Source organism: Maniola hyperantus, chromosome 4 (assembly GCF_902806685.2).
Source record: "Maniola hyperantus chromosome 4, iAphHyp1.2, whole genome shotgun sequence".
NCBI lineage: Eukaryota > Metazoa > Arthropoda > Insecta > Lepidoptera > Nymphalidae > Maniola > Maniola hyperantus.
Window position 1 is genome coordinate 13620444 of NC_048539.1, and position 27881 is coordinate 13648324.

Sequence of the window (27881 nt, forward strand, 5' to 3'; positions counted from 1 at the left end):
CAGACGACAGCTGTCCAAACGCAACAGGCAAACATGAAACTACGCGAATTGGAAACGAATGGAAATTCTAAAGACTGAAACAAACACAACGAGGGACGTGTCGGAAAAAGCACGACAGAGGCCTTAGTGTAACTGTGAGTAAATCTCTGGGCTGTCATAACAGCGACAGAGAGTATCCTGTTGTTTTTAATTGAAAAGTTACAGAAAAAATTATTTAAAGACGTAATTTGCTTTAATTAAAGAGTCCAAAACACAGCTATGGACATAATATGCAAGTACGCTGACAAGGTGTGCTAAACAAAATGTCAAGTATTTTTTGTGCCGATTCGAATCGCCGCGCTGCATACTCGGTGCCGTCCGTACTGTGTAGTGACTTCACTACAAAACCAGTGTCCACTGAGAATATATACGCAAGCCTGCTAAACCGCAGCTCCACGCTTTATAATATGAACGCATTATAAAGTTCCTTGTATATCAACCTCGGACCCGCGTTAGATACGTTATCGTCACGCGTCGTGTCTGTTTCGATCTTTAACAGAATATGGAACACGTTTACTTTACAGCTGGCGTTTATTATTTAGTTTTAAAGCTGTAAGGTCGCGAGTAAGTGTCCGCGCCGCGTGCCGACAAGGTTTTGCGATAAAATCTACGATATGCGATTGTTCATCGATGTCGCAATCAGACCTGTCACAGCACTAGTCGGGGCGGAATGTATAAAAGAACAAAAGTTTCATATCAAACAAAATAACTCTAGACTTAATAATAAGGAGATAAGAGTCTGCGTGAAAATTCAAATTTTAGTAAGTTTTTCGAAAATAGTAGACTAATCATACATCGAAGGCTTATGGTGATGAGTTTTGCGCGCATAACATTTATGCATATACATGCTTTTCCATAAAACTTTGGTCAAAAATACTCATTTACTTCATATTTGTTCCTGAAAGATAATTTTCTGAATTTTCCCAGATTTGCACAAATATGAAGTAAATGAGTATTTTTGACCAAAGTTTTATGGAAAAACATGTAGATGCATAAATGTTATGCGCGCAAAACTCATTACCATAAACCTTCGATGTATGATTAGTCTACTATTGAAAAACTAACTAAAATTTGAATTTTCGCGGCTGGGCCTATCAAATCACCTTAAGAACTACAAACCAATCAATCTCACTTCTAAGCCATATTTACAAGCTGTTCTCGCGGGTTATTACGAATCGTCTCGCCCGAAGACTTTCAGCCTCCAGAGCAGGCTGGGTTTCGAAAGACTACAGCACCGTGGATCACATCCACACGCTACGGCAGATTATGCAGAAAACTCAGGAGTATAATCTGCCCAAAAGCATTTGTGGACTACGAGAAAGCCTTCGATTCCACCGAGACTTGGGCTGTTCTGGACTCACTCAATAATAAGTATAGCCCGTACAAAATGATGCCTCACGCGCCATTTTAACTCTATGGGTCTACTGTCAAGTGTCATGTCAAAAGTACGGTTCACCTTTAATATAAGGACTAAAATCGTAGTTTTGAGATGAAATTTGACACAAAGTTAAAATGGCGCGTGAGGAGTTAAATTTTACGCGTTATAACTCTAGTTGTTTATTCCATTAACAGTTATTTGGTAATAGCCTAAATATTCACTTTTTTTAGGGTTCCGTACCTCAAAAGGAAAAACGGAACCCTTATAGGATCACTTTGTTGTCTGTCTGTCTGTCTGTCTGTCCGTCTGTCTGTCAAAAAACCTACAGGGTACTTCCCGTTGACCTAGAATCATGAAATTTGGCAGGTAGGTAGATCTTATAGCTGACATTTGGGGAAAAATCTGAAAACCGTGAATTTAGGGTCAGATCACACAAAAAAAAAATTGTGGTCATAAACTAATAATTAGTATTTTCAACTTTCGAAGTGAGTGACTATATCAAGTGGGGTATCATATGAAAGGTTTTCACCTGTACATTCCAAAACAGATTTTTATTTATTTTTATGCATCATAGTTTTTGAATTATCGTGCAAAATGTCGAAAAATACGACTGTAGTACGGAACCCTCATTGCGCGAGCCTGACTCGCACTTGGCCGATTTTTTTTACTATATCGTATGATTTGTATATGAACAATATTGTGTGAACAATAAATCAAATGCGCTTTTTTAACGCTTCTTTATAAACAAAATGGTAAAATGGTTCTTCAATATAAATTGAAAGCTTTTAGGATTTAACTAAAAAGTTTTTTTTTTTAACTTTAAATACCTACCTTAGGTATCTGTCAATATTAGTATGGCGAATAAGAGTTTTTAAGGAGCAATGTAGTTAGGTACATATTTGCAAGCTATCCATACTAATATTATAAATGCGAAAGTGTGTCTGTCTGTCTATCTGTCTGCTAGCCTTTCACGGCCCATCCTTTCAACCGATTTAGACGAAATTTGGTACAGCGATAGATTGCATCCCGGGGAAGGACATAGGCTACTTTTTATCCCGAAAAATCAAAGAGTTCCCACGGGATTTTTAAAAACCTAAATCCACGCGGACGAAGCCGCGGGCATCATCAAGTTTAAAATAAAAGCTATTCCATGCATATTCGTAGTGCTAGAAGTTCTATTTATGAAGCCACTCACCATTTGACTACTTCGCTACTACATAAACTTATTGTATACCTAGGTACTTTCTCCAATCATACCCAATCGCGGACATAGAGTGGGTCGATCATACTTTCATACAGCACATAAACGTCTATTTGCGACAATGTCTAACTACCCACTCGTAAAAGGAAATCTTTCATAACTCGCATTTCGCAACTGCGGCGGCGCTAACAAGCAAAGCTACAACTAAAGATTGATACAAACAGAACGCGTGACGGCAACGCGACTACTACGTATCCAACGTAGCTCAATAGATGTTGTGATTTATGGAACTGTATTGCCTGCTCTTCGCTCGCGTGCATATCAATCATCCACACTGTTGCTTTGCGCCGATCACGGGGCATCATTGGGGGCTGGGGCTGCGCTCTTATGCCCTGATTGTAAGTTGTCATGTTAAAAAACGCGACGTTACTAATTGTATCATGCATCCATTGAAATATCATCGAGTCAAAGGCCTAAGTGAAACAATTTTTATGCAAAAACAACGCCTCATACTTTACCAGGCTCAGGGTCAGTCTGGCATGGAATACTGTTGCCATCATTGTAGGTATCTTCTAGACAAGCGCGCACCAACTTAGACCTCATCATTGCTTTCGTTTCAAAAGGACGTGAACGGTAACAACAAAATTGAGTTATTTCCCGCCGTTCACGGATGGGTTACGGACTTTAGTGCCTCAATTCGCACGCGAGTGAAGAGTGGCTATACAAACCGCACAGGCTTACGGGCATGTCCAGACTTCAGTGTGACTTCTCGACGTATAGTAATTTCCGACACGCGTATTGAATGTTTCAAGCTTTAGCAACAAAATAATGAATAGAAATGTTCGACAAAACAGTTATACGGATTTATTGCTACAAGTTGTGTTTAATAGTTGTACTGATTTATTGAAGGGCTTTATAGTTATTACTGGGTCTAATAAGTTAGTTACTCGTACTAGCAAACGCGGTAGGTAGTTAAGTACTACTGAGCGATTTATTATGACTAAGTGCTAAGCTAGCACACTTTTTTACTCGATAACAAGTTAGCCCTAGACTGCAATTTCACGAGTTGGAGGGGCGATAAGGATACTCGGCATACAGTCCACCTTCTAAAACATACCTATTTAATAAAAAAACTAAGGTAAGTACCTAGTATTTTTTTAAACTTAAAAATAATAAAAAAACCTGCTGATGCTCGCGAATTCGTCCGAGAGGATATAGGTTTGTAAATCTCGTGGTAACTCTTTGATTTTCCAGGATAAAATAGCCGACGTCACTCTCCAGTTCTTTGACTATATCCATGCAAAAAATCACGCCGATCCGTTGCGGCGTGATAGAAGGACAAACCAATAAAGTATAAACCAACAAACAACACACTCTTTCTGAATATGGATAGTGACGTGGGTAGGTACCTAGTTAGGTACACACTAATTCTAATTTATACGACAGAGAGAATATTTAATTTACATGTCGACTTCGATATCTAAGGTTTCACCAAGTTAATGAGTTAACCCTTTTGACATTCACCGCAACAGATAACTGTGGCGACAGAGACTCGCCATTAAACCAATTTATATGGCAATTTTGCTCTTTCAACGGTTTCTTATATCTTAAAGTGACATTATTAACCTACTTAGGTTGAAAATTTATTTTTATGCTAGCAGTCTTCATTAAGTCTGCTAAGAACTATAATTTTACCTTAATGTTTACTTTTTGACGCATTATGCGTTTTTTAATGGAATAGGCTACTTGACAATTTTTTTAAGTTGGTCTTAAATGGTTAATATTTGTCCTATTATATCAAAAAAATTAACACTATATTTTTTTGCGCCCTAAAAACCGTAAAACTTTAATTTAAAAAAATATTTTTCTTAGACAGGTGAAAACACTGTCGGCCATGTTTGGCCGATAGATTATCTGTGCTCTGACGTCATGCATTTGTAAACAACAGTATAACCCTGTGGTTACATTTTTTGATATAATAGGACAAATATTAACCATTTAAGACCAACTTAAAAAAATTGTCAAGTAGCCTATTAAATGGAGCATTTTTATAGAAGTTATAGAGTTGGCTACACTGCTTTAGTAGAAATCGTTGCCTTGTATTTTATAATCGCTCTGAGCAAATCTCTATAATCATTCGCGATTGCCAATTGCACGATTCTCGATGGATGGATTCGAGATCAGTATCTTTGTTCTCACGTTCGTTATTCGTACGAGTAAAGTCGTGCGAACTTGTGATGAACGCGTAATTGCGTTGTATTAGGACAACGCCACACACACCTCGACCACACGAGTAGATATTATAGACCACAGGGGAAGCTTCACACTAGCTCACGCACACCGAACTGGGCGCAAACGGAGCGTCCGTGACACGTTGTGGTGTACGTGAGCTGCGCTATGAGTGAGTGAACCTACAGCCAGCCGCTAGTATGAAGCTTCCCCTCTGGTCTATATATCTACTCGTGTGCCTCGGCCCTCGACACTAGAAGCTCTGTGCACGGAGTATTCTACAAGCTACCACCGAGTACGAAAGTAGAGTACATAGAGTAGGTACGTATAATGTCGTCGGTAAATGTAGTACACCTTGGCTTCAAGAAATGTACGAGTAATTGCGGCGTGGCATGCGGGAGCTGTTACAGCACAGGCCTTACCCAATTCGCATTTATCAGACTGTGAACGTTTCAACTGCGATGAGATTGTGTTTCCTTCATAATTATTATGACTTAGGTACATGATACAAAACCGCCACAATTTAACTACAAGTACGCGGCAGCAAATAATATGCATCGACCTTTAGATTGAGGTACCTAACGATTTTGTAGAGCACTGTCTCTGTCGTTGAGACCGACAAATCGGCCCATAGGTATGAGTGACCGAGACAACGCTCTACAAAGCCGAAATGTCCTGCTAAAGGCCGATGTACACTATTTCCCGCTGCGTACTGTAGTTTTGTTTTTTTAATTATAAATGCAAAAATGTCTCTGTTTATTGCCATTTCAAGGTTTATACAATGAACCAAAAGCTCAATTTGTTCGAATCCGCTGAAACAGGTCTACATCTCCTGAGGATGCTCCGGTGTCGGGGCGAAACGTGCGTGTGTTTTGGGATTTGTGTGTTTAAATCATACAGAGACCTGTTTCAGCGGATTACAGCAAATTGAGCTTTTGGTTCATTGTACATATATCATGGACTTTTGCAAAGTAACACCTGCTTCTATAAAACATTTCAAGGTTCTTACGGTTAACCGATTTAGACGAAAGGCAAGCGACAAATAGAAGTAATGGTAAAATTCATTGAGAACAGCATTCCTAATTCAGCTTCAGCTTAAGAAGGTGTACAAACCAATTTGTTTGGTGCCAACCATCAACAACATGATTGTCGACCGGGCTGTCCAAAATCACCATGATATTCTGGTTCAACCTGGCGTTATATTTCCACAAGATATGTACGTATAGCTGCATAAATATTATAGGTATCTGTAATTAATTATGTAGAACCTAGAACAGACATTTTTTGAGGCCACTAAAAACACCAGAGATCCGTTTTCTTATAGCATGCTCCATGCAGAGTTGTACAGGAATTCATTAACGACCAAGCGAACCAGATTATTATAAAGTTTTTGCCTGTTTTTGTTATTAAATAAATATAATATTTCAGCAAGGTTGAAACAGAGACGCGTGACAAATCGAAATAGGTATACGTGTTGAATATCGACCATTCGACCTCGGCTCATGATTGTAGATATTGCCCTGTCATTTAGGCTACGTATACACACTTAACGAATTCGACTTAGATGTCTCGATTCAACTCTTTCGACGCTGTAAAATTATACTTATTTTTTTACCCATTTCAAAATATGTAAGTATCTATATATATTTTGTCCAATAAAAATAGAATAATAACAACTTTTTATCAAAAAATTGCCTCGGAATACTCACGAAACGAGTAACACAAAAACCACCAAGAAATTCAGCGGTTGCCCTTTACTTAAGTCTCATATCGTAGGGTTTCTCTAATTGGTGGTATCGCATGCGTCTGTTAAAATGCTCCTGGCACGACAAACAAGTTCAAGATGCTTGCGTTGTAACTTGTATCCGAGAAAATGAGTTCATCATAATAACTTCCAAATGTAAAAAGTCAATAAACATATCATTATTTGAGTACATGGACAAATTCTACTAGATAATGGTAAAAAAATTGCCAAGGATGAGACTTGTGCTCGGCTATGTAGGTATGAGTGTCAGAAATACCATTTTTGGAGGTATTTTAACTCTAGTGTGTATTATCAAACGTTAGCAGCAAAGACGTATCAGCAATTGAAGACTTGGAGTCTTCAATAAGATGTTTATTAGAAACAAATTAGATATATCTACTGAGATTGATACATCAAAACGTAGCTTTCGTGTGTCCTTAGTTTCAGGCCATCTTATTTCATGTACTGCTTACATAAGACACTGCACTGGCACTCACTTCATTTAATTAACAGTAAAAGTACTTTTTAACGGGTAAATATTTATAAATAAAAACTGTAAATCAGTTTGAATAGCCGGAAGATTTTGAAAATGTCTGCAAAAGACACAATACGTCCAATTAAAAGTTGGACGTCAAATTTGGAAACCAGCCAACTGGTGCATAAATGTGTAAAGAAATTTTCAGGAAGCTATATTCAGGAATTCAGGTGATTTAAAAAAATATCGTGGCCTCCTCGCAAAATAAACTAAGCTTCAAAAATTGGACTAGACATCTTTTATTTTTATCTCATATATCTAGAGTTCTTAGGTAGCTACCTACCTAGTTACCAAGTTGTAAAATGTAATTTTAAAAAATTCATTGCAAATAAATTGAATTATTTTTATTACTTGTATATCCAACTTTTTTACCGTAGTCGAATTAAGACAAGCAGGTGATATATTCACAGCCTTATTCGGAAAATTAGTTCACACAGAACAGGTGGATTGCGTAGTGAAGTAACTAATAAATACAAATAATTTAGGTATTAGGGCGTAATAAAACAGTATTAATATTAAAAAGCCTAGTGGTTCCTTCTAATCGGACGTCGGGGATTCGATCCCGGGCACGCACCTCTAACTTTCGGAGTTATGTGCGTTTTAATTAATTAAATATCACTAAAACATCGTGAGGAATGCCTGAGAGTTCTCCATAATGTTCTCAAAGGTGTGTGAAATCTACCAATCCGCACAGCCCAAACCCTTCTCACTCTGAAAGGAGACCCGTGATCTGCAGTGAGCCGGCGATGGGTTGATCATGATGATGATGATGAACATCAAAAACTATGAATTGAAACATTTTTTTGGATTTTTGAAATATATTATTATTATGTTCAATATCCACCTGCCAGGCGAAATTGTCAAAACAAAGTAGGTACTCACGTTGGTAGTTTTGACCAAGAATCGCCTAAAAGCTTTGTTTTATATGCAAAAAACGTACGTTGGTTTCGTAAATTGCATTTAAGTATAATTTCATTGTTAATACACATGTCTTCCGCCTTGAGGCTTCCTTTGGAGGACGTCTGATGAATACAAATTTGTGACTAATCATTTCATTGGCAAAAATACCAATGTTTACCATTTAAAATCTTATACACCTATACAATTCCGTATAATATAATTCTTATAAAGGTAAGAAATGCTCACACTTGGAGTGCACACACTAACAAAAGTTACATTGGAGTTCTTCAAATACGAAGAAACGTTAGCTCATTTTCGAGTTTCGACTCTACAACGAATGATATAGTATATGTAAAAAGAAATAAATATGTTACATAATGTTAATGTACGTATCTGAATAGTTGAAAACTTAAAACTACAACACTTTATAGAGCGTCATTTCTTCTACTCTCATGCGTTTTGTATCTTTTGTCTCACTCATCTCCAAGCATGAATTATATACCCCAGTTAATACGTATACCTATTATAAATAATTTATTTATGGTATTTTATGGACGTACTTGCAAATTCTGGAACCAGTTACCTTACCTGCTGTATCCTCAAAACTATAATATGAAACTTATTCAAGGGGCTGCTAATTTCTCAAAAGCTATGCAATGTCTGTTCCTGGGCGGAGCGGAGATATAATCAGTATCAAGTGACCCGCAAACAGGTTGAATTGCAAGCTCTAAGTTGTGTCAAAAAAACTCGTTGCTAAAAAACGCAAGCAAAAGGTCTTTTATTGTACCAGTTATACGTCCTTGACAAATTTAAACCATCTTGTTTGAATAAAATCGCAAAGATAAAATACCTACCTAATTGATTATCATGATTGATAGCAAATTATATAGGTACGTGATTAATGTTTCAGATTTTTGCCCTTGTCATGTTCCAAAGGTCAAATCATATAAGCACCTGGCAATCTCTAAAGCTGGGTTGATGTTGCACCGACGAGCATTGCAACAGTCGAATCTACTTGAGTGGACTTAATGCGACCAAATGGTTTATTTAAGAATTTGCTTGAATGACGACTTAAGAATGACGAATGCAGTTTATTTTGAACATAATATTATGCCACCAAGAGATTTAGCGTTCCCTTACGACGATGCGGCGAAGCAACTGATTAGGGCTAGTACCTATGTAATGGGTTAAATAAAAATTGTCTTACTCCCTCCAGAACTACATCATCAGTATGATTAATTACCAACAGCTATTGATATCGCAGTCAAGGGCTAACTTGGTATCAAATACTCAGTTTGTTCACTGCAGTGCAATTTGGCGAGATAATTTTAAGAAATCGTAGCCATATTTATTTGTGCATATTATAATAATTAATAAACTAGTGAGTAGTGACCCGTCCCGATCGCCCGTTCGCACGGGTCATCATCATCATCATCAACCAATAGACGTCCACTGCTGGACATAGGTCTCTTGTAGGGACTTCCACACGCCACGGTCTTGCGCCGCCTGGATCCAGCGGCTCCCTGCGACTCGTCTGATGTCGTCCGTCCACCTAGTGGGGGGTCTTCCAACGCTGCGTCTTCCGGCGCGAGGTCGCCATTCCAGCACCTTGGGACCCCAACGTCTATCGGTTGTACGAACTATGTGCCCTGCCCATTGCCACTTCAACTTCGCAACCCTTTGAGCTATGTCGATTACTCTAGTTCTCCTACGGATCTCCTCATTTGATCACGTAGAGAAACTCCAAGCATAGCTCTCTCCATCGCCCGCTGAGTGACTCTGAGCTTTCTTATGAGGCCCGCACGGGCACGGGCACGGAGGTTCGCACGGGTAGCTTATTGCAATCTTCGTAGGGGTCTCTAATTTTTTGAATTAAAATACAGTCTATGTCTCTCAAGAATAATGTAGTACTGGTGAAAGAATTTTCAAAATTGGTTCAGTAGTTCCTGATACCAACCCTTACGAACAAACTTACAAACTTTACCTCATCATAATATTAGTATAGAATATAAACTTCTACGTTTACGCACATGGAGATCAAGCATTATCATGGAACTATGAATCAGCTTAGCGTTTACATAGGTAGCACATATCCGAGCCAAAATTGATTAATGGTCTGTCAAAATTTAATTAGGACCCGAGAACGTAGTAAGTACCTACTTGGTATTTTGGCTGATGGCAAGGTTCATTCTACGAAAATAATATTATGTTCAAATTAGTGAATCATAATGATTGTGTCTCGACTCTCGAATCAATGAAATGGCTTCCTCAGATTAAGGAATATATCAAGGAATCTCAAATAGTTTTCCTGAAGTAGAGAAGGTTTATAAATCTCTAGATTTCGAAATCTGCCCAAAGTGATTCACTTTGTAACATTGTTATTTACGTAGAATAACTTACCGTCATCTAAATGTTTATAATCAGCATCATTGCAAAATACTTATTCAATAAAATATGTATATTTCGTCACAAAAAAACTTTTCCTCAATTTCAATTTTCAGTACAATATTTTTCGAGGACAGCGATTGGAATTTATAGTATTAATTTTGGAATGGCGCGATATCAATCGGGTCAAAGCATTAATTAATGCAACATACATTTATCTTTTAGCAATGAATCACAAGTAAATAAACGAAGAGCTAGAGAACGATTTGATCCTAATGTTTCTACAGGTCGAAAATAGCTAACAAACCTTTAGTCGATTCCGAAGTTTTTTTTGCGCTTGGCGAATTTATATTATTCTTATCGCAACAATGCATTATAGGCAATAGTGAGCGAGTGTCGGCCAATCAGAGATTATTGCGATCGCTACACTGCATAGAGCTTTCAAATTACGGCGCTGAAGCTCGATTACGGTGAAATGAAAGCTACAGTGTGACGATCGTAATCAACTCTGATTGGTTGACGCTCGCTCACTATTCGCTACAATGCATTGGTTGCAACAAGAATACCATAAATTCAGCCAATGACAACGATTGCAATTGTCATAATAATTGATGCAAGTCTGGCCTACAACCGTAGTTTAACAGCAACAGCGTGAGGATAGCAATCACCTCTGATTGGCTGTCATTCTCAATACTAGCCAAAACTCGCCTAAAATGCTACATACAATAATATCATTAGTCAACCACGAAAATTGAGATTGTATCAATGTGATAACAACTTTCATACTGAGACTGCGAAAACGAAAGAACGAGTTAAAATTCATACAAATAAGTACTGGGTTATCTTGACTTTTGACTGATACTTTGAACGTATATATCATACTAGCTTATGCCCGCGACTTCGTCCGCGTGGACTATACAAATTTCAAATCCCTATTTCACCCCCTTAGCGGTTGAATTTTCAAAAATCGTTTCTTAGCGAATGCCTAAGGCATAGCTAATCGTATCTGCATGATATTCAGCCCAATTTGTCCAGTAGTTTGAGCTGTGCGTTGATAGATCAGTCAGTCACCTTTTCCTTTTATAGGTATATTAAGATTACGTTTTCTATACTATCACGCCCGACACGTCTGTATATAGTAAACCCTTTAGATAAATATCCGCCAGCTCTCGAAACAAAACAGCCTTGTGGTACCGGTGCAAAAAGTAGGGAAAGGAAATTCCTTGTGTGCCCGTTGCGAGTTGCGAGCAGTAGCAACTCAGCTTTAGATTACCTAGATAAGAGTTGTTCAACTTAAAAACGTCTGAAATCTTAGCCCTTAACTAATTTTGATTTTTGATTTACGTGCAAAGTCGTTAAATAAAGTACGTAGCTCTACTGTATGTAAGTACAAAAAAAATAGACAGACAACACAAAGTGATCCTATAAGGGTTCCTTTTTCCTTTTGAGGTGCGGAACCCTAAAATTGGTGTATTTTATACAAATAATAAAAGGAATCATCAAAAAAGGCATATTATAATTGTTTTATCAGCTCCTAATAGATGCCGGACTATTAGTATTTCGTGCGACAGAGATAACGCTCTATGAAGCCGAAATTAGCTAACTGTTTCTTTCTTTAGGTCGATGTACAATACTTTCAGCCGCGTACTGTAACTAAATTCTTTTTCTTAGCCGATAACACAGTCAATTATTGTTAACTTGTTCTTATTAATCGATAGACGTCCAACTACTGAACGAAAGTCTTTTGCAAGGATCCACAGAACCGATTTTGTGCAACTTGTGTCCAGAGTCCAGCCAGTCCAACGGGCTACGGCTCCCGATCTTTTGTTGTATAGAAGCAGGCGTTACTTTGCGGAAATCCATGATATACCTACAATATGAACCAGAAGCCTAATTTGCTATAATCCGCTGAAACAGAATCTGTATGGTACAACATGCAGCATGCAATATGCACCGCCCACCCTCCCACTGCTAAATATATAGGAAAAGCCAGCCACCAAGCAAGCAATACGCAACACCACCACGCAAACCCCAAAACACACTCAACGCACGTTTTTGGGATTTGTGTGGTGTTGCGTAGTCTATTTGCCTATTGCTTGCTTCTAATTTTCAGTTCAGAGTCAACGAGCCGTAAACTCTTTGCCTAATGGGTCTGAAGCCTAAGAGGAAGGTAGCCTGTAATAAGTAGGAGTAGCTATAGGATGAAATGATTGTCGCAACACGGAATGGAACGCAACGAGGGCACAAGACCGGTACCCAGTGACGTGTAAGGGACGGCTCATGGCATTGTGCATGCAGTTGCAGCTGGGAGGTGCGGAGGGAGAGGGGAGTGCGGAAAATGGGTCGCCGCAGCATTCCGCGAACGAAGGTTGACACCTCGGCGAGCTTTTTAACCGACTTCAAAAAAAGGAGGAGGTTCTCAATTCGTCGGAATCTTTTTTTTTTTTTTTTTTTTTATTTTTTATGTATGTTCCCCGATTACTCAAAAACGCCTGGACCGATTTTGAAAATTCTTTTTTTGTTTGAAAGGGTATACTTCAAAGTTGGTCCCATTTCAATTTGGTGAAGATCTGATGAACATCTTCGAAGATAGATACTGGAACTCCTCAACGGATAAGAGTAAATTGCTCGCGATCAGTGTAATAGCTTAGTAAACAGTAGATTTTTAACCAGTCATAGCATAATTCCATGGGGCCACTAAAAATTGTGAAATAAAAATTTTTTACAAAAAAAATAAAAACCGACTTCATTACATAAACACTAAAAATTGAAAAATAATTTAATTTATTACCGAATATATTATGTATACAAGAGTTAATATAGTTCCATAATAATATTTTTTGGGGTCGGTGCCAATGAGGTGCCATTGTGGAGTCCCATAAAAATATGAAGTCTAGACGATTCGCGCAGCTAAAGCTAATTGGCACCGGCACCAAAAAGTATTATTATGGAACTATAATAACTCTTGTATACATAATATATTCGGTAATAAATTAAATTATTTTTCAATTTTTAGTGTTTATGTAATGAAGTCGGTTTTTATTTTTTTTGTAAAAAATTTTTATATTGAACGTAAGTTTTGCACGTTTGTGTATACTTAGCTACCTATTGCGGGATTGCATTGTGAATTATGAAATAAGTACCTGTATGAAAAACCGGCCAAGTGCGAGTCAGGCTCGCGCAACGAGGGTTCCGTACTACAGTCGTATTTTTTGACATTTTACACGATAATTCAAAAACTATGATGCATAAAAATAAATAAAAATCTGTTTTAGAATGCACAGGTTTTCTTTCATATGATACCCCACTTGATATAGTTATCTTACTTCGAAAATTGAAAATACTTATTATTAGTTCATGACCACAATTTAATTTTTTTGTGTGATCTAACCCTAAATTTACAGTTGTCAGATTTTTCCTCGAATGTCTGCTATAAGACCTACCTACCTGCCAAATTTCATGATTCTAGAATCTAGGTTGACGGGAAGTACCCTGTAGTTTCCTTGACAGACCGACAGACAGACAGACAGGCAGACAGACAGACAGACAGACAACAAAGTGATCCTATAAGGGTTCCGTTTTTCCTTTTGAGGTACGGAACCCTAAAAATGAGTGGTAGATATTCATACATGGTACATGTTATAAGTGGGTACCTATCATAACATATACATCACTACCCATATTATTCACTACCTATAATATTATAGATGCGAAAGTGTGTTTGTTTGTTGGTTTATTGGTTTGTTTGGTTGTTGGGTTGTCCTTCAATCACGTCGCAACGGAGCAATGGATCGACGTGAATTTTTGCATGGGTATAGTTAAAGACCTGGAGAGTGACATAGGCTATTATTAGGCATATTCCATCCCGGAAAATCGGACAGTTCCCACGGGATTTTTAAAAATCAAATCCACTCGTACGAAGTCGCGGGCTACTAGTAAATTATAACATAGGGTTGTTCATGTTCAAGGGACGGACCAACAAATTCCTGAAAGACCGGCAACGCATTGGTGGTTATTCCTATATTTATTTAAAAAGAATATTAGCCATGCTAATCATGAATAATATTCCCGTTTCCTCTTCAACTAAGCGTAAAGCTTGTGCTAGGAGTAGGTACGACAATAGTGCAACGGGTGGGGTTTGAACTGCCGACCTTTCGGATTTCAGTCCACGCCTTAACCGTTGAGCTATTGAGGCTCTAGTGGGTCTATTACTTCCTACAAACTCTATTAACTAGGTAGGTACCTACCTATCAACCCAATGACTAAGGCAATCGGCACTCGTGGCTGAAATAGGACAAAAACGATCCGGAAATTGTTGTGTGATTCAATCATCACCACACACAACTTAAAAGCTCTATCATGGTGGGTTACAATTGGGTATTTGCTACTTTTGAATTTGATAAATATGATTACTTTATTATAAACTAGGATAAAAATAATGACGTACGCTGAAAAAAATATTAAAATCCAACAAAGATTTACAAAGTAACAGGCACTTTAATTTTGGAGTGGGAGGGTATTCTATCCCTTTCTCGCAAAACGAAAATTTGTATGAAACCGCACGAACCGCAGGCATTAAAGTAAGGTGTGACGTCAAAATTCTATATCGCTATCTCTGTCTAATCAGAAATTTTTAAATGCTTATTACTTTTTCCTAGGGTTCCGTACCTCCAAAGGAAAAACGGAACCCTTATAGGATCACTTTGTTGTCTGTCTGTCTGTCTGTCTGTCAAGAAACCTACAGGGTACTTCCCGTTGACCTAGAATCATGAAATTAGGCAGGTAGGTACATCTTATAGCTGACATTTGGGGAAAGATCTGAAAACCGTGAATTTAGGGTAAGATCACACAAAAAAATTAAATTGTGGTCATGAACTAATAATTAGTATTTTCAACTTTCGAACTGAGATAACTATATCAAGTGGGGTGTCATATGAAAGGTATTCACCTGTACATTCTAAAACAGATTTTTATTTATTTTTATGCATCATAGTTTTTGAATTATCGTGCAAAATGTCGAAAAAATACGACTGTAATACGGAACCCTTATTGCGCGAGCCTGACTCGCACTTGGCCGGTTTTTTTGTTATTTGATCGATTTAATTAGTTTTTTTCAGTTAACGTCATTATTTTTATCCTAGTTTATAACAAAGTAATAAAAAAATTAGAGTCAAATACCTAATTAATAAAAGAGTGTTTTAAGTTTAATCATCTTTATCGCACCCGAAACCCTAAAGACGGGTGCGAAATTATTATTAAGTCTATGCTGTCTGTCCGTCAGCAGCATGCATACAGAGTGTGTACATACAGTGCAACAAGGCTCTTTGGGTACGGAACCCTAAAAAAGAAGTTGGTCGTTATACAAATTGCCAGCACTCCAATAACAATTAGTTTACGAACATACAAGGTTGATCCAGCTCCCAGAATCTTGAGTGAGTCAAACCAAGAGGTAGGTATAGTACGCGACAAGTCGAAATAGCAATCGGGAAGGGAACGCCCCGCACACCCGCACAGTCCCCGCGCTAACCCGGTGCGAGCGAGCGCGGGTGGCGTGCTGGTGTGCGAGGCGTCCCCCCGCCTCATACCCCGATTGCCATCTCAACCTGTCCCGTACTATACCTAGTACTTACTCGTTAATAATAAATTATTTATTAATCAAAAACATAGGTACAATTATACATACTTACTTACTTATACATACTTATAATATCATACCAATTTGTTAAGTAGGTAATTAGTTATACAGAAATACCGACAGTCCCTAAGCTAGGTATACACCTGTGTTTAAGGTGAGGTCGTTAATTCACGAGACGTTGTAAAGGCGCGTTCATGATTAACACCTAACGGCACTGAGTTCAGTAAATACGGTAATTGACTGCATGTTACGGTATTCAAAGCATTTAACCCGAGCTGAATGAGCAATTTAAATTTAGAACAAGAAAATTTAGTTTTTACAACTTTTAAATTCTATTTTAATGTAAATTCGAGTAGTTGGGCTAAAGTTGAGTATTCATGAATTAAAATCGAGTGTAGTATCCAAAAATAACTTAACATGTGAGGCATGTGAAGTCCGCGACAGGTTGAGATGGCAATCGGAGTATAAGGCGGGGGGACGCCCGGAACACCCGCACGTCACCCGCGCTCGCCGCACCAAGTTAGCGCGGGGGTTGTACGGGTGTGCGGGGCGTTCCCCACCCCGATTGCCATCTCAACCTGTCGCGTACTGGACAAAAATATGCTTTTATTAATATTTCCTTTTTTAAGTCAACACTGCCCCCTAGCATGGGCAGGAGACAAAAATTTTATCCCCCAATTATATCCACTGACGAGGGATAAAATTTACTTGTCCACCTCTCAAAGCACGGCAACAGGGGAGAGGAGAAGTTTATCCCTAAATCGGGGACAATTTTATCCTCGACATTAGACGTGGGTTTAAGTTTATTCTCATAGAACTTAAAAAAATCAAAACATGTCTCGCGGTACCTGTTGGGTTTAGGTTATGTTTGGGTTGTGTTTGGGTTATGTTTGGGTTGTGTTTGGGTTATGTTTGGAATATGGTTGGGAACCCCAACATAAACCCAACATAGGTCCCAAATACCAATTACCATTAACCCAATAAAGGTAAAGGAAAAGATCCAAAAACCGAAAAGTCCCCCGTTTTATTCACTGTGGATAATTATATCCACCCGTGAGCCCATGCTCGGAGAGTGGATAAAGCTGTCGGAGGGGATAAAGATTTTATCCTTTCCCCGGGGAGAAAATTATATCCCCGCCCATGTTAACCCTGCAGGTAGTAAAAGACCTGGAGAAACACATAGGCTAATTCATTTGTTAATTCTCTCTCTTTTGTCTCTGCCGGGAATCGAAGCTAGGACCTCCCACTGATAAGACCACAGCGCTCACCACTGCACCAGGGATGTCGTCAAAACTGCATTGCTTAAAAGTAAAGCCGTTCAAGCATCAAGGTCATTACAATACCAATATAATCGCACCTTTACACGGCGGCGCCACACAAGACCCTGCTCCAGCTTGAGTGAGTCACACGTTTCTCGGAATCGAATTTCGAATGTCTGAAGTCTGAACCGTTGCGAAACCTCCTTGGATGAATTTTGGCTTTCGCTGCAAGGGACACGAGCAGCAACGATCGAAATTAGACCTTAACTTCTAAGACTTAAAGGTTATAACAGATTGGTTAACCAAATTCTAATTGTTTGGAAAATTGTCAGGCAATCTTTTTCTTTCCTTGATGCTACATGTGAAGTTGTGACTTGTGACTGATGTAATACACCTAGGTAGATATACATATTATAACTTCGACTTACGACTACATAATATAAATTCCGACTTCCGTACCTCTGAAAAAAGGAACCCAGAACCCTTATAGAATCACTTCGTTGTCTGTCTGTCTGTCTGACTGTCAAGAAAAAGGAATCAAAACCAATAAACCAACAAACAAACACACTCGCATTAATTATAATATGGATTGCACCTATCTTCTGTACCTACTCTGCTACGTGACGGCCTTTTACTTTGATTTGCTCGGGGTCAACCTACGTAAATGGATGAAATTCGAAATGGCTACATATTATACGTTTCGCAATGCAATCAGCATGTTAAAATTATTAAATTTTTTAATTGCACTTCAAACGCTAAGCACATAATATGTTGAAAATATACATACAGGGTGTAACCAGAACGCTAGCAAAAACTTAGCGCTCTTGTTATACTATCTAAACACAATCCAATACCAATAACCCATTTGCCTCATTTTGTAGTTTCTGATTTATTATTTTTCAAACCCGCAATGTATATCGTGCAAAACTCGGGTTTATGCCCTGCCTACGACGCGGCATTGACTCCGACTGGCCTACTTACGCAACTTTCGTTGAGCTCTAGCGTCATTCAGATTCATTATATCGTAAACTTTTACAAAATTATAGATTTTTTAATATATTTTTTCGCGTTTTTTTGTTGTATCATATCAATAATCACCAGTGCTAACACCTGTCTTCGTTTTTGACAGGCAGCGTTCTGATAACACTCTGTATATTGGGTTTTATAATTAGGCTTTACGTAATAATATTACAGTCAATGAGGTCATTCACTTTCGCTGACGAGGCAAAGGTTGGAAAAATAGTGCCTGTAGAAATCTTTTGCAAAAATATTTTCCATTCAAAGAATGACTAGATATAGAATATTATGCATCGAATAAAACCTGTTTTAAATGTAGTCTACATACGTACTTTAAACTAAAAAATTAAAACAAAAAATCTCACTTTTTTTATTTTGCGCACAAAACTGTACCTAGGTACAGTACGCGACAGGTCGAGATGGCAATCGGGGGGCGCACACCCACCCAGTCCCCGCGCTAACCCGGTGCGGGCGAGCTCGGCGACGTGCGGCAGTACGGGGCGTCCCTCCGCCTCATACCCCGATTGCCATCTCAACCTGTCGCGGACTATACATAGAAAAAAATTCAGGAAAATAACACGGTAAATAATAAAATTACGATTTTCAATACGACCTAAAGACCACAATTTGAATTATTTTAAGCCATTATGATGAAAACAGTGGGACAAGTGATCTATATTTTAGGAAACATATAGGTACCTACCGTTTATTTTGTAATCTGGCCTCCTAATTAACTCACAATAGCCGTTTTAATTGGGCCGGTCTTAAAAAAACAATAGAAAAAAAAACTATGTTGTACCTATTTCGAATATACTTTAGATATAGGTACCTACATGAAATCACTTACATTTAAAATTAATTAATATTCATAAAAAATATGTTATTCCGGTTTCTTATCTAGATATAATTAATATTAGTGCCATTAAAAGAAAAAACGCAGGGAAAAAATCACGCAGTTCAATTAGCAACACTGACTCATTTCAAAATCTCACTCATAGCCCCAAATAACCGGTTATAAACATAAAAATATAATAATAATTATAATATAACACCCAATTGTGTAAGAATAACCATTTCATCGTTATTGTAATCGTCAAGAAATTCTGCCCTTTGATTGGCTGTGAAAAATGTTAACAGCGAATCCAAAGGGCAGAATTTGTTGACGATTACGATAATCGTCAACAAATTCTGCCTGCGATGAAATCGTTATTCTTACACGTTTGGGGGGGCTAATTAGTTATACGAATAGAATATTATGGATATCCAGCAGAATAACGGTATATTTGTGTCGTGCGAGAATCGTGTCACAAGTCACAACACTACCGCTAGAGTCACAATGATGTGCTCCACCAGTAGACAAATGCCAGATTAGGTTTCATAATCTACGAGTATCTATAAGTCGCGCAAACTGCTATTGCGCTGGATTTGGAACCATGTTAGCCGAAATAAAAATATACCATTAGCTCGAAACTTCAGTCTAGTTTTGACGTCAATAAAATGGCGGCCACGCGTATTAGCAATTTGCGGGACTTATACCACAAATGTAAAGGAAATGATACCAGTATGAATTTAATCTATATATATAAAAGAAAAAGGTGACTGACTGACTGACTGACTGATCTATCAACGCACAGCTCAAACTACTGGACGGATCGGGCTGAAATTTGGCATGCAGACAGCTATTATGACGTAGGCATCCGCTAAAAAAGGATTTTTGAAAATTCAACCCCTAACGGGGTGAAATAGGGGTTTGAAGTTTGTGTAGTCCACGCGGACGAAGTCGCGAGCATAAGCTAGTTTTAATTTAAAGTTGGTGAATCTATTTCTCCATCTTTCTTTCTTTCTTCTTTCTGGCGAGGTTTCCGAACTTAAATTAATTCTCCATTAGTAGAGCACGTTTTAATATGTATTTTATTATTTATTAAGAGAAAATATTATACATTTTTTAAAGATCACTTTCCCGTGGTATACTTAATCCGAACAAAAGTGGACGGAGTCAAAAGTTACAAATTAAAAAAAAAGGTTATTCAAAATGCAAATGTGAGGCCAATCGGAAATAATCAAATAATTAAAAATAAAAAGCATAACATGCATGACCCCAATGACGTGGGTCGGAACGGGATTGAAAGAGAAATTTGAATTTTAAGCAGCGCTTTATGTGCGAAAATAATCCTTTCTTTCTTTCTTTCAAATGTGTATTACTAGGACCTACTTACAGTCATCATCATCATCATGATCAACCCATCGCCGTCACTAGTCTCACGGCGCACGGGTATCCTCTCAGAGTGCGAAGGGTTTTGGCCATAGTCTACCACGCTGGCCTTGTGCGGATTGGTAGACTTCACAGTACTTCACACGTACTTCACACGTACTTCACACGAGAACATTATGGAGAACTCTCAGGCATGCAGGTTTCCTCACGATGTTTTCCTTCACCGGTAAAGCAAGTGATATTTAATTAATTAAAACGCACATAACTCCGAAAAGTTAGAGGTGTGTGCCCTGGATCGAACCCCCGACCTCCGATTAGAAGGCGGACGTCCTAACCACTAGGCTATCACAGCTTGGCTCTGAGGGCTCTGTCATTCATACCTATATGACGTTTTGTCGGTCACAACGACAGAGACAATGCTCTACAAATCCGCTATCTCCTTCTAAAGGTCGATGTACATTATTTTCTGCCGCGTGCTGTACCTTCGTACAGTAGAGTATAGTAGTATACTTTATAGATCCGTACCCGAAAGGTGCCAAACGGAACGGTGCTATACGGAACCCTTTGTGTGAGAGTCCAACTCGAACTTGACTTATCTTTCATTATTGTGCCATTTCCACACTACAGTCTTCAAAGTTCGTCCCTCACGTGAAACTAAATTGTTGTTTACTTATTGTTTTGTTCTTTAAAAAATCGGTCAAGTGCGAGTCGGACTATAACACTGATTTTTTTTAATTTTCATGGCGGTACTATTGAAATATTTAGTTAGGGAAGTATAATTTGTTGTTAGCGGCAATAGCGGCAACACATTCTGTGAAAATTTCAGATATCTACCTATCATGGTTCACCCCATTCACCCACCAGGTACAGCCCGCTGACAGCGAGTCTCAGCCTAAGATCTATAGAGCGCACTCTGACTTTGCTTAGACTTACGTCAGACTTAAAACGAGACAGATGTAGAATTGTATATCTCTCACATAAATCTGTCTCGTTTTAACTCAATCTTAAATCTGAGCAAAGTCAAAGTGCGCTCTATAGATCTCAGCCTTAGTAATAGTGTCCCGTTGGCACTGTTCGCGTACGGAACCCTAAAAATAGTAAACGAAAATGGTTCATAGGTAGACATTCGAATGTAACGCAAGGCAAAGCAGACGGTCTGACTCACACGACCGCGCGCTTCCGCCTGCGGGCCGATAGCAAGGTCACCGGCCGCGCGCACATGCACGACTCTCGCAATACTACACCGCTCGCCACGCACACATGCATACGTGAAAGCAGTGAGAGTACAGTCGCGTTCAACGCGTCTTTGTAGTTGGGACCTTGTTTGTTTTATCACTACCTATATACCTACCTACAGTACGCGGCAAAAAGTAATAGGTATACATCAACCTGTAGAAAAAGGTAGCGGTTTGGTAGAGCATTGTCTCTGTCGTTGAGACCGACAGAACGTCACATAGGTATGAGTGACAGAGACAACGCTCTACAAATCCGAAATGTCATTCTAATGGCCGATGTACATTACTTTCTGCCGCGTACTGTAAGAGTAGGTATAGTCCGTACAAAATGAGAACTGTGTCAACTGTCATGTTAAAACTACGGTTCACCTTTAAAATAAGGGCTAAAATCGTACTTTTGACATGACAGTTGGCACTAAGTTATGACGAGTGAGATCTCATTTTGTACGCACTATACAATCGCATGCCAACTACTATTCGCAATCGGAGAGGGAACACCCCGCACACCCGCACAGCCTCCACGCTAACCCGGTGCAGGCAAGCAAGACGTGCGCCGCGGTGCGTTTGAAATAAGTGTAAGTAGGTAGGTATACCAAATTTAAATTATTGGAACTCTATTTGAATTATCTACCTAATTTAAATTATTGGAACTCTATATTATATGAGTTTATTGAAAATATTAGCCATGTTAAAGGTGACTAAATATTCCCCTATCTGAAAGCAAGGTCGTCGGCCGCGCACACATGCAATTTCACAACGTACGGAGGACACCACACACACTGAAACGTGAAAGTGGTGAGAGTACAGTCGCAACCAACTCGTTATTGTAGTTGGGACGTTTTACCTCTGCGATAAAACTTGAGTTACACGCTGCATTTTCTTTTAATGGAACTAAACAACACAGTTTTTTCAACAGCTATTTTATGGAATCTTTACATACAAAATTCAAAGTAACTGACTGACTAACTAACTGACTTATATATCAACACATAGACTAAACCGCTGGTCTGAGAGATATGAAATTTTGAAGGTGTGTTCTTTGTAAAGAGTAGGTAATAGGTATCCAATAAGAAAGGATTTTTCGAAATTCTACCCTTAAGTGGGTTAAATGGGGGATGGAAATTTGTATGAAAGTCCGTCATTTTTGAAGTTATATCGATGAAAATTGGTAATGGATGAAAATTGGTAATGGATAACCAAAAGCATACCAATTTTCATCGATATGTCGATGAAAATTGGTGTTTAAGCTTTTGGTTATAAATAAAAAATACGTATTTCATGATTTTGACCAAGAGGGTTGAATAGAGGATGAAAGTTTGGATGAAAGTCCGTCATTTTTTCAAGTTATTTGCATGAAAATTGGTAATTGGGTTTTCGGTCACAAATGAAGAAGTACGTGGTTCTGGGTTTTTGTAGTTCTGGGTTCTGGTGGTACGGGGTTTTTGGGAATTCAACTCCCACCCCGATTTTCTAAATTCCACCCGAGCGAAGCCGGAGGGGGTCAGCTAGTGTAGTATAATTTTGCTAACTCCGAAGCGATAAGTTTGTGCTAGGAGTACACGAGTAGATATCCTACTCTGTGCTAGGAGCAGATAGTACAAGGTGCAAAAATTTACTACGATTTTCAGATTTCAGCCAGCCGCGACGCCGTTTGCACAGTTGTATGGAATATTCAAGCTTCAATATTTATGCCAAATGGAAACAAAACGTTCTAATGCAGGCTCTATCGGCTTCAGCTGCAGCTGGTATCAAGGTAGTGACAAAATGCCAAGAGGCCGTCAAAACAAGTCTATTTCTGTTGAAATAAAATTCGAGGTCGTGATTCGCGAGCGCGATCTGCACTTTGAGTTATTGTTGCAAATTTTTAATTTTGCCCCGTTTTTTTATGGCCCGCAATCATCTTGAGAATATCTTGAAAACGTTTTTTGTTTATAAAGAATTCTCCTTGTTTTAGAAATAAACTCGGATTAAGGCTAGGTAAGCTATAATAGAAAATTTAAAATAGTAAGCATGTCAAATTAAAACTTAAACTGTTAAATCAGTACCTAATCAGTACTACATTATTATAAATGCGAAAGTGTGTTTGTTTGTTGGTTTGTCCTTCAATCACGTCGCAACGGTTAACGGATTGACGTGATTTTTTACATGGGTATAGATTAAGATCTGGAGAGTGACAAAGGCTACTTTTTATACCGGAAAATCAAAGAGTTCCCACGGGATTTTTTAAAAACCTAATTCCACGCGGACGCAGTCGCGGGCATCAACTAGTACTGAAAATAATTACTTGGCTTGGGCAAAGATCCACAATTTAATAGAACTTGCTTATTCTGAAAAAAAGCTCTAATGTTTTAATGGTACCAAATCCTAGAGTATAGAACAGCAAATAAATAGGTAGAGTTAAGGGTATACTTACAACGATTTCTGCAAAATATTATAGTTTCAGTAGCATTTTCTAGCCAGATATTTTTTAACATATTCCATATTGTGGTAGTGGTTCTAAATTTAGTACAGGTACAAAAATCATTTTACTTAACTAACTTACATTGGCGATAAAAACAATAGTTTTAGAAAATAATTATATGGTAAATGATTAAAAATTGAAATGCTTCGGGCATGACCTCACTAACTGTAAAATTAATGGCTAATTATAATTACAGTAGATCAGCGATTAATCATTACCGTCCGGTTTAGAACAAACAATGAGTGCGCCGAGATCCTATTTCGACACTAGTTTCGCAATTAAACCACTGTTAGGTAGAATTGTTATAAAAGATCTGACCAGATAACAAAAGCAATTGTTTTAAATCCTTATTTGGAAACATTACCGTCAGTATTAATGACTATTTATCAACCTTATTTCAACGGTATAGGTACTTATTTTATAGCAATACAGATGAGCATGTAGAATTAAAAACTAAAAACAGTGACTGGAATGTTTACCCCAAGTTTTATGGAACTGAAATTAGATATTGCTGAAAATAACTTACTATTAATAACAGACTGCCTAGCAATAGTCGCTGTTGGTAAAAAAAATTAAAATACAAAGATGAATTATTGAATACTTACATTATATCAATAAAAATGCACGCCGAATAGAGAACATACTCCTTTTTATAAACCATAACCATAAAATCATTCCCAATTGACGAATTAAAATATATCTTATCCTCATGGGAGAAAAAATAATATTTGTTCTCCAAGTTTGTGCTAAATTTCGTTGGAATTGGTTGAGTATTTGCGGCCTAAGCAAGTAACCAATAAGTAGAAAGCTTAAGATTTATTAGTTAGTAGATATATTAGTGTGGAATATGGATGGATGAACAACAGAACAAAGGTATCTTCATAATGCGAAGTGTTGCAGTTTCAATGGTAATGCAAGCATTCAACGTGGGCATTAAAAAGACCGTTACTTTAATTATAAATACCACAATCAGACGTCTGACCGTAATATTATATTCGGATCAACAATACAATCACCACCCACACATGTCGCGTTTATCGTCTGTTCAAACCATTAACATAGGAAGGTGTGTCTACCCAAGGTAGTACGATATGTATGATTCAACTTGCTATAGGTACAGCATACCTTAATAAATCAACTTTCAAAAATGGTAAACAATTTTGTAGCGAAACCGATCCATCCATGATAAATAGTTTACCTTTACCTAGTAAAGCGTCTATTGAACGACCTTACTTTGAACTCAAGCGCTACAATTAGGCAATTTAAAAATAAGCAAGGACTTAATTCGATTTTCTTATTGAAGTTAATTCCTGTTTTAATTCGATTACAGAATTTGATAATTTTGTATTGTTTTATCCATCCTAAATGTGCAACGTTTTATAACAATGTCTCTTATTTACATGTAACTAGATGATGCCCTCGATTTACTATTATGAATTTGGATTCCTACGGATAGGAACAGCATTCCGAACCAGTGGTAAATTAAACTATCTGACGATTCAAAAGCACTTGTAAAAGTTTACTTGAATAAAAATATACTTATTCTATTCTATTTGTCTTCCTAGTGAATTAAATATATATATGAATATTGTGGTAAAATCTCATAAAATATACCTACGAAATGATACAGGAAATTCTTGGGAAATTCGCTTTGGGGAATTCACTTAAACTGTTACTTTCGAAAGACATTTTGATACAAGTAGGTAGGTAACTACTTATTTACTTACATAATGCACCCTTTATACATGAACTTTCAAGTCTGATTATGGTTCTTGAATAAGTGAAATGGAAAGATTAAGTATACCCAGAGCCATCTTTATCCTATTGGAGGCCCTGGGCACATTAGAATAATGGGGCCCCCTATGATCTTGACAGAGTAGGTACTATTTTCTTAGAATAGGCAAAGAAAGTAGATAAGTCACGTTCTAGATTTTCGGTAATAAAATATCGGTCGGTCGGTTATAGGTTGGTGATCTGGCAGGGACTAGTGGGCCCCTATCGATCGTGGGCCCTGGGCACGTGCCCATAGTGCCCAGCCAGTGGGAAAAAGGGCCCTGAGTATATCTACTTATATTTAAAATATTATATGAATATGTTTGATTTTTATGAAATAATCTCTCTCATTCTTTCTAAACAAGCTTATACCTACTAAATATTTTTTGATAAATATAAGTACCTATGTCGAGATCACTCGTAGAAATGTTAAGGTTTTCAGTTAAAAGCGAAATATTTGTAAGCACGCGACAGGTCGAGATGAAAATCGAGGTATGAGGCAGGGGGACGCCCCGCACACCCGCACAGCGCCCGCCCTCACCCACATCGGGTTAGTGCGGGGGCGGTGCCGATATGGGGGGCGTTTCCACCCCGATCGCCATTGTGACCTGTCGCGCAATATACTTACTGTGCCAATAAGAAAAAAGGTAGGTACGACAGCCAGATCGTTATTTAAATCCAGCTGCGGTGTATAATTGATGTATCAAATCCCTGGCCTTGATATGCAACTTTTTTGTCAAAAACGTGTCTGGTCGCCGGCCGGTCCTGACTCGGGGCCCGGTATTTTGTTAGAGCTTTGTATATACTATTTCATGTTGCGCATAAATTATTGTTTTATGGGTTTTGAATTTGGAATTTTAACCGTAGGACAAAAAAGATACCCTACTTGGCAGATAATTTTAATGACGGTAGATGTTAAAGGACAAATATGAGTCAGTATATACATAATTACCTATAGTAGATGTATTATTATAATCACTTGACTTATAACTAGGCACCTAGTAGGTGCCTATGCCCAATATTTTTTTTGCGAAACTACCTATGAAACATAAATAATTTAGATTCATATAATATAGTTTTTATTTTAGGTTCCTATCTAGGTTGGTAGTTGGTAGTGGTACCTACCTACATGGTGAATGATGATTCACAGAATTATTCATCTAAATATATAAAAGGAAAAGGTGACTGACTGACTGACTAACTGATTGACTGACTGATCTATCAACGCACAGCTCAAACTACTGGAGTCTGGACTGATTGAGCTGAAATTTGGCATGCATATGCCAAAGATAATATATTAAACAAGTAACAACATATATTATCTTTGCATATGCTAAGAAAGGAATTTGGAAATTCAACCCATAATGTTGTGAAATAGGGGTTTGAAATTTGTGTAGTCCAAGCACATTGCAACATCAGAGGAACCACCATGCGTTGCCGACTTTTCAGGTTGATCCACCCCTTGAATAATGATTGTTGAAACTTGAAATCTAGTGGGAAAATTATGTAGACAAAAATGTACCCACCGAAATACCTACTATAAGTACAGTTCATATTTCATATATAGGTTGATGTGCTTATCTTAATAGATATGAATAGAGACAATCTGATAAACCAAGAATGTAACTTACCTACTCAGTACTCACTAACAAAATATGACGGAGTAGGTAGGTACCACTACCTAACTACCTACAAGTATAGTGCAAGCAGATATAAAAATAGCATAATAGGTATGTATTATAACTAGCTTATGCTCGTGACTTCGTCCGCGTGGATTACACAAATTTCAATCTCCTATTTCACCCCCATAGGGGTTGAATTTTCAAAAATCCTTTCTCAGCAGATGTCTACGTCGTAATAGCTATCTGCATGCCAAAT

At 38.0% G+C, this 27881-nt stretch overlaps 1 protein-coding gene across 1 annotated transcript in view; it reads right to left on the reverse strand.

Moving 5' to 3' along the window:
* The window catches only part of LOC117997324 (nuclear hormone receptor FTZ-F1 beta-like), a 56897-nt gene that overhangs the window by 27704 nt on the left and 1312 nt on the right, over nucleotides 1-27881 (reverse strand). The window lies entirely within an intron of this gene.